A 10674-nucleotide genomic window follows, 5' to 3' on the forward strand; every position below is an offset into this window, starting at 1 on the left:
GGCAGCCGCGGTCGGCGGGAGAGGGCCGGGCTCCTCTCTGGAGGCAGAAGTTGTGGAGCGGCCGGCGGGAGCAAGTAGAGGCCGGAGTCGCGCCGCCGGATCGCGGGGCTGAGGAGGCGCCGCCGCGCCGCGGAGGTGAGTCCGAGCTGCCGGGCCGAGGGCACAGGACCCCCGGCGGGACTTGGCCCAGCTCGGGCCTGGCAGGCGCGCAGCTCCTACCCAGATCCCGGCGGGGTGGCGGGCCCGGGGCCTCCGGAGGCCGAAGGAGGGCGGCCCTCGAGCCGGGTCCGCCCGCTGCCAGCGGCGCCTCCAGGGCATCGGCGGGAGGCGTCGATTTGGGCCAGGGCGCTCTTGGAGAATGGCCGGATTAAGACGGGGAGCCGGCCGGGACCGGGTCATCGGGGTCACCAGGAGGCCAGCCCTGGGTGCTGCTGGCCCGAGAGATCGCTGCAGCCCCCGCCTGCCCTTGAGTGCCCTTATTCCTCTGGGCGGAGGTACTGGGTTCGGACTCTACCCTGGACACCGACCTATCCGTGACTCCGGGACCGCCCTGCGTGCAGGTCTCCATACACTTCCTCTTCCTTGTTGGAGCGTGGGAAAGTTAGGGTATGCCCTGAACAGCCTTCCTAGCTGCTGGGCGTACCCCGGCTCTCCCTTCTCCTTCTGGTCTTAAGTGGCACACCTTGATGTGTGCGAAGAGCCAGGCGGCCCTGGACGGGGCGGCTCTTGGAGTCCCCTGAGTGCACTGGGTTTGTGACCCGACTGCAGACACCAGGACACCAACAGCAGCTGTGAAACCAGGCCTGGGTGCTTGGGGCCCTGCGACTCGGCGCCGGCGGTGTCATGTAGGGGAACCTGGGGCTCCTCTGGGCGTAGAATGGACACTCGTCTGCCTCGTCCCCGAGGACCCCTCTTCTGGGGTCCCTGTGTCTCCCTTTGCCTAGGTGTGGAGGACTAGGGGAGCATGATCACAGAGGTGTAGGAAACGCTCCAGTGCTCACTCTGGCAGTGTCGGGTTGGGGAGGAGAGGTGGAGGTAACCGTACCCTTCCAGGTCTGTGACTTTCACAGTGCAAGAAGGGCCGAGAGCTATAGTGTTTCTCTGGTCTGCAGAGAGAGTGTGCAGAGAGCCTGTGGGAGCTGGAGGCCCGTGCCGTGCACTGGCCCTTCCTCCGGGGTAGTCCCTTCCCTCCCTGCATCTGAGACCCCATCTGCCCCGCACAGCCACCTGCAGGTTCGACTTGCTCACCCTGGGCCAGCAGCACATGGGAGCCAGGCTTGAAGTACCACTGGTTGGACTCAGGGACTGCTTGACTTCAGGTGGGGACAGTGCCTTGGGCCTCCCTGGCAGTGGGCTCTAGGAGCAGGAAGTGGCCAGAGACACTGGGTCCTCTCATCCTGCACTCGTTCGGTTGGCATGGCCCCACCATAGAGGAAGACTAGGATCTCTGTGCCACTTCACTCCGAGAGACCAGCCTCAATCTGGTTGGTTTTGGTGACAGTAACGTTTGCACATCAGACCTGTGCCCTGGGCCATTGCCCTTACAGCCCCGTTTCACAGATGAGCAGACTGAGGCTGCCCAGGCTCTGTAGCCGGCGGGAGGGCGAGGGAGGTGGAAAAGCTTAAGCGTCCACCGCTTTCTGGTCCCCAGCTGACTGTATTTGTCTATGCACGTGGCAATTGGAAAAAAGGATCCTGGTGTCCTAAAGATCCTTGAAAACCATGGATGTTGTTCACTGGCCCGAGCTGGTCAGTGGAGGACCTGCAGGGGAAGTGGCCGCCTGCTGGTCTGCGGCAGGACCCCTGCGCTGCCACACCAGGCTCTCATGCGTGTGGAGGGCTGTCACAGAGGCTGTCGACACGGTTAGATGAGAGCAGTTCAGGCTTTGGGAAGCACTGCTACAGAAACCCAGAAAATTGGGTCACCTGTCCCATCCACATGCGTCGCAGGCGGTGAGATCGGGGAGTGGGGTGCAGGCTGTGGGCAGAGGCGGGGAGGGAGGATGTGCTCCTCCTGCCCTCAGGCTCATGACCCACAGCTCCTCCCGATGCATCCCTCGGTCCTGCCTGGCACCCACAGGTGCGTCCGGGCACCCAAGGTGTGGTCACGTTACTCTGGTTTAACGTGTTCAACGTCTCCCCGCTGCCCCTGGCTCAGTCCAAACCCCCACTGGACACGCCTCCCTGAAATCTAGCTGCCCCTCCTGTGGTGCTTCAGCTCCTTGGGACCCGTGTGACCCTCTGCCCTGCCCAGGATCCTGGCTCTGAGGTGTCCCCGCAGGCTCCCCCCCCGGCTCCCCCTGCAGACCCCGTCCCTCTGTGGGGTTGCCGCAGCTTTCACACTCAGCGCCATCCTGTGTGACGGGGCCCCTTGTTGCCCTGCTAGGTGTGAGCTCTGGGGCAGACCTCATGTCCAGTACCACCTGGCTGAGTGGGTGGGCAGTGAGCGAGTGGATGGGCAGTGAGCGACTGTGCTCCTGCATCAGGCAGCTCTGGGTCACGCCATCCTGAAACCCTGGGCTCTTTAGGGCTGACGGAGGCTCGTTTCTGAGTCTAGACAGAGGCAGTCCTCTGAAGTCATCACTGCCCTGGAAGAGGCGGGGGTGGAAGGGGCTGGATGGAGGCCCTGTTGTGAGCAGTGGCCCCGAGGTGTCTGCACCAGGGCTCTGGATGGCTGAGTAGGCTGCTAGGACCAGGCCTGCTGCTAGGCCTGCGGGGTGGTGCTATGGGGCAGGGGCCTCCTCTGTGGAGTGGTGTCTCCCACACCGGGCCTGCAGTGCAATGGATCGCTTTTATGTGGCCTTTCTCACCATGGTCTTGTAACTCCTACCCAAGTGATTGGGTGGGACTATGGAAACAAGGTAACCGTGGCTCACCAAGGGGCTTGGATAGCTTGCTAACAATGCAGATAAAGTTCACGGCACCTGTGTAGGGGTGGGACCATGCAAATGAAGTCTATGGAACCTTAACAAAGGGATTGGTCAGTTTTGCCATCCTGCTAGGCTTAAAATGAGCCGTCTCAGAGGCAGGAAGAGAGGTTCTTACCACTAAAGAAGGAAAAGCCAGGAGTGGAGCTCCTCTTTTCGACCTGGGATCCTCGAGCTGAGAAGCTCCTGGAACCAGGAGAGAGAGAGTTGTAACACTGAAGACGGCGGGGAGCAGCGGCTCTGCGTCGCCTGCTGAGGGGCTCATGGGGGCTGGTGGCGTCACTGTCCCTGCTGCAAGCATTTGTCACAGGCATCGGTACACCCACTCACGTGCTGCTGCCTAGGGCCACGTGAATCCACATCCTCCTGCTTCCTGTCCGCAAGCACGGTCCCTCCACTCCCTCGGGGCCTGGACGGGTTGGGAGTATTTGGAGGGAAACAAGTCACAGGCGTCTGTCTGCGATCGCAGACAGTCACTGCAGCGTCCAGCGCCTGGTCTTGGCTGCTACAGAGGGGGCTCCCTTCACCCATCCTTGGGTCTTGACCCTTTGGAACTAAACTTGGCCAGGGTGAGCTCTTGAGCCTCTGCCGCTTGCCTGACACCCCCATTGAAGAGGCAGCCGCGGGGCAGCCACACAGGCCCCAGACTCCCCTCTGGCCCTATTTGGGGTGAGCTGGAGGTGTGAAGTGCTCCCAGCAAGGCCCTGGGAGTCACACGCTGAGCAGACCAGATCCACGGGATCGCCAGAAGCAAGGGCTAGGCGCCCTGCGTCCTCTTTGAGGACAGCACTGGGTGCAGCGCTGAACTCTGAGCTAGACAGAGACAGAAACCGAAGGCCGTCCCTCTCTGAGGACGCCTTGTGGACGCGTGGTCCTCCCACGAGGTGTACTCGCAGGGTGGACAGCAAATACGGGAAGCACAGGCACCACCCTCAGAGACAGCGTCCTCTACTCCCCCTCCCCCTCCTCTTCCTGCCCACTCCTTTTCCTCTCCCCTCTCTCTCCTGCCTCCCTCTCCCCCTCCTTGTCCTCCTTTCTCTTCCCTTCCTCCCTCCTCCCCCTCCTGCTGCTCCCTGGGCAACAGCTCCTACACAGTGGTCATGAGTGCCCCAGGCTGGGCCACATGGGCCACAGGGGCCAATTTCCTGCAGACTCTGCCCTGTGCAGATAAACCTGGGGGCTGGGCTTGGTGTTTCCAGGTCAGAGTCCAGAACCTTCTGTGGGGGGTGGGGGAACCAGACCCTGCCCGGGAGACGGCCTGGTGACGAGGCCCCCGTGCCAATGCCCAGGAGGAAGAACGGGCTCCTCCTGCCCACAGTGAGGCCAGATGTGTGCACTCCTGCCAGCTGTGCAGATCCCGCACCACCTACCCCTCGCCCTGCTCACCTGGGTGCTGCTTGACCTGCTCCTCCAGCACCTGAACCGACAGGTGCCTCCTGCCCTGCCCCTCCCAGCCAGGTGTGTGGTCAGATCTGAGCTGGGGGGTGTCTGAGGCCTGCGCACCCCTCATTCTTGCCCATGGTGGTTGCTGACCCGTCTCCTCCCATCATGCATGGGCCCGGGCCTCCTGTCTCAGCCCTGCTCCATGGAGCCTCCACCCCCTCTCACGGCAGGAGCGGTGCTGGCCTGGGTTCCCTGCGGGATGCGTGGGGGCTCGGTGCGTTGCCCTCTTGCCTCGTGCAGGTAGGAGTTTGGTTTCCCCCTGGTGTTTTCCTCTGGAGGTGGCCAGGGTTCCAGATGGGACTGCGGCAGCATGGGGCTGCCCAGCCGTGTGGACCCTTGGCTCTGCATCGGGACCTGGAGGCCTCCCAGTCAGTGGGTAGCCAGCTCAGTGCCCCCTGCGCCATGTTCCAGCCTCAGTGCAGGGAGGTCGGGCTGGCAGGCGGTGTCACTGTACTGGGAGACACGTCACCACAGCCCATGGGAGCCACTGCCGTGGGGCACTGCCACATTGAGACCCACCTGCCCAGGGCCTAGGGGTGCTGCTGTGGCTGGCACCCTCGTTGGGGCTGCCCAGCACCCCAGGTGGAGAAGACGCGGCACGCAGTGTCCCCTGGGGCTCAGGGAGGCAGGGGCAGGGAAGCCATGTCTTGTTGTCCGCCTTGGATTAGCACGACGCAGCACGTATATGATGTGAGCACACATGTCAGAGCCAGCCTTTGCCCCCCCTGCCCCATCCTGTGCGGGTGACATCACACGGTCCTAGCTTGGAGCCTGCCTCTGGGGGTGACATCACACGGTCCTAGCTTGGGGCCTGCCTCTGGGGGTGACATCACACGGTCCTAGCTCGGGGCCGTCCTCTGGGGGTGACACCCATGGTCCTAGCTCGGGGCCATCCTCTGGGGGTGACATCCCACGGTCCTAGCTCGGGGCTGTCCTCTGGGGGTGACATCACACTGTCCTAGTCCGGGGCCTGCCTCTGGGGGTGACATCACACGGTCCTAGCTCAGGGCTGTCCTCTGGGTTGTCATTGCCCCTGTCCCATCTCGCAGTGACATGTGGCTGCACGGTAAGGGTGCCGGGGGATACGGTGCTAGGGGAGCCCTGATGACAAATCCCAACCCTTCCGCGGCCTCTTGGCCCTGCACAGAGGTGGCCCGGCAGCCCCACTGGCCTCCTGGGCTCCTGGTGCCCGGGCAGTGCCTGTTGGCCATGAGACCCTCTGGGAGCTTGGAGGCCGAGGCTGGAGAGCGGAGGGGACTTGTTCACAGCTCGCCTATCCCAAATGCTTGCTCGACCACGTAGGGTCCGCCCTCAGTGGCCTGCACAGGTGCTCACCAGAGCCTAGTGGGGTCCCCAGAGCAGTGGGGTTGGCAAGGCTGGGGAGGGCCAGGGGCTGGGTGCCCATGGCCCTGTGAGTCGGTATCGTCACTGGGGTCACTCAGTGTGGTTCCAAGGCGGGTCTGGCCCGCCTGGCCTGCGTGTCCTCGTCTGGTTGTCAGTCCTGCTGGCCTCTGAGCACACGCCTCACTAATTAGCACCTTCTTGGCCTGGTTAGTGCTCCTTGTGCTCTGGCGCCCAGATCCAGGCCACCAACCACGTAAGAACGAGGGCGGTGGTTCCAGAACGAGGGCAGGGAGGAGCCCTGGTCAGAGCAGCTGCCTGGTGCGGCAGCCTCAGAGGCCCACCACGGGGCCGTCCCTTCACCTGGGCAGAGGACCCGGGGCTGAGCCAGCAGGACAGGGCCCATGGGCAGGGCCTCTGCCACCCCGCCGTTGGGCTCTGGCTGAGGGCTGGCTTCTGCCAGAGGTGGGTCCAGGCACTCTCGCTTCCCTGCTGCTGAGGGTTGTTTCCAAGAAGCAGCAGCCAGAGCGTGAGCCCCTGCAGGCAGGGCTTTTACGGTTCCTCCAAGCACCTGGAATGAGGCAGTGGGTAGTGGAGTCTGAGGGGTACTCAGCGAATGAGTGAGTGAGCGAATGAACAGTGGAGTGGTTGAGTGAACGACTGAGTGGGTGAACCAACGAGTGAACGAACGAGAGGATAAAGGAACATGTGAATGAATGATTGAATGAGTGACTGCGTGAATGGGCGTGGGCGGGAGGGACTGGCCGTCTCCCTGGCACCCTCACCTGCCGTTTGAGAGCTGAAGGAGCAGCAGAGGCGGGTGTGTGGACGGCCAGGAGGAGCGTGCCGTGCGTGCTGGCTGACCGGCCGCGATGAGTCCGCACTGCACGGCCCCGCGCTGCTCAGCACAGACGCCCTGGCCACGTGGCTGGTCCAGATGGACCTGAGCTGTGAGGCCCAAGCACCTAGACTGGAGAGAACGCTGAGTGTCTCCTTGACGCTTCTCCATCGATTTCTTGGTAACACGGTGATGATTTGGGTGTGTCGGGTTACATAAAATGCATTACCAAAGTTTCTTCCGGTTTTTTCACGTGGCTGCTGGGAAAGTTAAGATGGCACCTGCATTGCATGTTATGTTTTTATTGGGCAGCCTTGCTCTGGACCTGGGGTCAGCAAGTTCTCCATAAAGGACTGGGGTCAGTATGTGTGGCTTTGTGGGCCCTGCGTCACTGGCTCTGCTGCTGCTGTGGGAAGGGCCCATGGACAGCGTGGGAACGGGGTGGGTGGGCCTGGGCCACCTGGCAGAGATCTGAACTTCTTGTGGGTCCGTCTGCCACAAGTGTCATCCTTTTGACCTTTCTCGACCATTTAAAGGTGTGAGTGCTGGTCAGCATAGCCGGACATAGCCATGGGTTGCAGTTCGTGACCCCAGCTCTGGACACAGCGCTGTCCAGTATAATCCGTGTCCCCGTTCTGCAGGTACAAACAGGACCTGGGTGGCCGCAGACTTGCTGGGGCCAGAGGGTTAGTCAGGGCAAGGTCCTGGCCATCTCAACCCCACAGATTTCATGTGTGGAGAGTAACAGGTGTCTTGGGCAAATGAGGGCATGGCCACTCTGGATTAAAGCTGTTATGGGGGGCCTGGACCCCCAGCTCTTGTGTCATGGCAGGCTGGGCAGGGGAGGGCTGAGAGAGACTGTCCTGCCCAGACAGGCCACTGGCAGCCCTGAGAGCCCCATATACAGCCCCGGGCCCGGCAGGCACCCTCCTGCATGAGAGGCGCTGACTCGGGAGAGACCTGTCCTCAGGTCACCCCGCAGGCACCACTGCTGGCAGCATGGACCACTGTGTCCAGGAAGCCCCCCACCTGGGTTCCTCTGAGGCCCGGCCACATGCCAAGGTATGCCCTTTGGTGTCTGTTCATCACCTCCCCAGCCCCTCCTGGACCCCACTCCTCTGTCCCTCACTGGGAGCTGAAGAAAGGCACCACCAGGGGTGTTGACAGATGGGGTGGGCCAGGCAGCCCTTCACCCTGGACCACGTTTGAGTCCTGGGAATGGGGAGATGGCACAGGCTCCGGGGCTGCGTCCTGACATATTCTGGGCACCGCAGCTGGGCGAGGACCCCACCTCAAGAAGCTCTGCTGGCATCCAGAGATGCATTAGTTCTGATGTCTAAAGGGGCCACGTGTGGCGTGTTCACCCGAAGACTGTGACCGTCAGGCACGCGTGTCCTCACTGACGCTCTGATGTGGTTTCTGTCCCACGTTGGCCTGATGGGGGTTCCCTTTCTCTTTAGTTACGTTTCCTGCTTCTGCTCCCCTGTGATAGAGCCTCAGAGCGCCGCCTCTTCCCACTAAGGGACCCCCTGAAGACCAGGCGGTCGGCTGCACCTCCCTGCAGGGGCTGGGCGGTTGATGTGAGGGTGGGAGGGAACCCCGGGCCCTGGGGAGGGGAGCAGCTGCTGGGTCGTGGCTGTCCCCCCATCTCACCGTCCTGCCAGGCGCACTCGCCATGCTGGGAACCCCCCCACAAGGCACGCAGCCTCCTTCGTGTGAATCACGCATGTTTCTCTCTTCTCTCCGTTCTCTCTCTGTGTTTATTTCTGTTGCTGTCGTCTTCACTTTGACCAGACCGGCCCCCGTCTCCAGCGCGGCCTCTGCCCTCCGCACCCCTGCACACCGGCCAGATGTGACAGGTGGGCGGGGCTATGGGGAGCTCCGCCTCCTCGCTGGCGGCCGAGACTGAGTCAGATCATGGCTTCCCCGGGGGGGCGCCCTACCCGGGGCCCCCCGCAGCGGCCAGCTGGTGCAGGAGCGGCCCCGGGGGGCCTGTCTGGGGAGGTGCCCTGGTCACCCGGCAGCACGCGCCCCTGCGCCCCCGGGCCCGAAGGTAAGAACAGGAGGGGTGGGGCGTCTCTCCCTGGCAGAGGGGCTGGCAGAAAGCAGGCCCCTGTTCCTTGGGGCTCTCTGGCGACCTTGTCCCCATGGATGTAAGGGCCTAGGGGCTTGGTTGTCTCTAGTCTCAGGAGGAGCTGGGACCCTTTGGGCTTGGTGGGCCAGGCCTGGGGGCCGTGGGGCACTGGTGCAGCCGGGGAGGCAGGTTTGCGGATGGTCTAGGCACGTGGCTGCTTTGGGAGCTTCTTGAGGGGGGGTGCTGCCCTGGCCTGGGAGAGCCACCTGCATCGAGAGTTCTGGCTGTCTTCCTGCGGGATTTTAGGGCTGGGGGGGGCACCTGCTGGACACTGCCCACTGCCCCTCCCTGTCTGTATGTGCACCCCTGCCCCCAGCATGGGACTGCCCGCAGAGGGGCTGCAGGGGGCCATGGGGTGCTGCCGCGGGGAGCACGGTGGGCTGCATCAATCAGACCCTTGCATGTTGGGTTTCCTCTAGGTTTGTGGCCAGGTCCCCGTCCCCCCTATTACCGGGAGGAAGGCTTCTCGGTAGACTGGGGGACAACATTAGCGTCACTTCTGGTGCTGTGTGAGAGCCACCAGGTGGGCTCCTGTCAGGGCCTCGAGGTGCCCGGTGACTGCTTCGTGTGCACCTCTTCACCAGTTAGTGGAGACATCGCGTGCGCGTGCAAAGTTCAGCCCTGTCAGTGAGCAGTGCTGCGGTTCAGCCAGTCTGGGGGGTGTGCAGCCAACACCACAGCCCAAAAGGCCCTCTTGCCGGTTTCAGGCCTCCTCATCACCACAAGCCCCTGACCACCACGGGCCTGCTTCTATCCCTGTGGGTGTGCTTTTTCTAGAAAGTCCACACAACTGGAGTCACACACAGGTGGTCTGTCGTGATGAGCCTCTTTTGCTCCTGAGATTCGTCTGTGTGGTGGCGTGAATCAGGGCTTCATTTCCCTTTATGTCTGAGTAATACTCCATCACGCAGGTGGACCACATTCGGGTTACCCACCGTCCGTTGGTGGACACCGGGGCTGTTCCACTTACTAGTTATTGTGAGCAACGCTTTGGGGAACATTTCGGTGAACAACTTGCATCCTTGGGTTGATACCTAGGAGCAGAATTGCTGGGTCTGGTATTCTGAGTCTGTACTTAGTTTTGAAGAAATCAACAGCTTGCTTTCCATGGCACTGTGCCGTGCTCCCACCACAGCGGATGAGGTTCTGTCTTCTTCTCCTCATTAGCATTTGCGATTGTCCTTTTGATGCTTGCCATCCTCATGGGCGTGAGGGGACGCTCACTGTGGTCCCGTTTGCGTCTCACTGACGTGCACAGCGTTGGGTGTCTGCTCCATGCCTGTCCACGCATGTCCCTGTTTTCGTGTGTTTACTTTCTTAGATCCCTCGGAGCAAAGCTGCTGGCTCTGAGGTGGGGCTCTGCTCCTGCTCTGCCGCCGTACTCCTCTCAAGCAGCTGCCGCACAGCCCCCTGGCAGCATTGCCGCAGACCTGCCAGCACCTGCCGGCCCTGGCGGGCTTTGCTAGCTAGTGGTCACAAGGGAGACCTCGAGTTGTTTAGTTCAGAGCTCACCTTTTAAAACACTGTCAGAGTTACCTGTTCTTCATTGTGGAGCACCACACATTCATAAAATTGAAGCAGTGCAGAGTGAAGGTGTTTCTCTGTGGGAGTGGGGCTCTCACCCCCAACACCCCATGAGTCTGCAGACCTGGGGAGAGCCTGTGGGCTCCGCTGCAGCTGTTCTTCCGCGCTGGAGTCTTCTCTGGCCCAATGGGAGGCAGGATGGTGGCAGTTGGAGTTCTGTGGGGTTTGCCAGGGAGGTCCCTCTGAGAAGCCAGGTGTGCCAGGGAGAGCGTGGGTGTGCATGTGGGTGCGTGGTGTGGGCTGTGTGAGTGTGGAGTGTGGCTGGTGTGGATGTGAGTTTGGGTGGTGTAGGGGGGTTGTAGGGTGGTTTGAGTGCATGTGGCATCTGTGAGTGGAGGTGGTGTGAGTGTGCATGGCGGGGGTGGTGAGTGCATGATGGGGGTGGTGTGTGCATGGGGGGGATGGTG

The sequence above is a fragment of the Trichechus manatus genome, unplaced genomic scaffold (genome assembly GCF_000243295.1).
Source record: "Trichechus manatus latirostris isolate Lorelei unplaced genomic scaffold, TriManLat1.0 scaffold00024, whole genome shotgun sequence".
Taxonomy (NCBI): domain Eukaryota; kingdom Metazoa; phylum Chordata; class Mammalia; order Sirenia; family Trichechidae; genus Trichechus; species Trichechus manatus.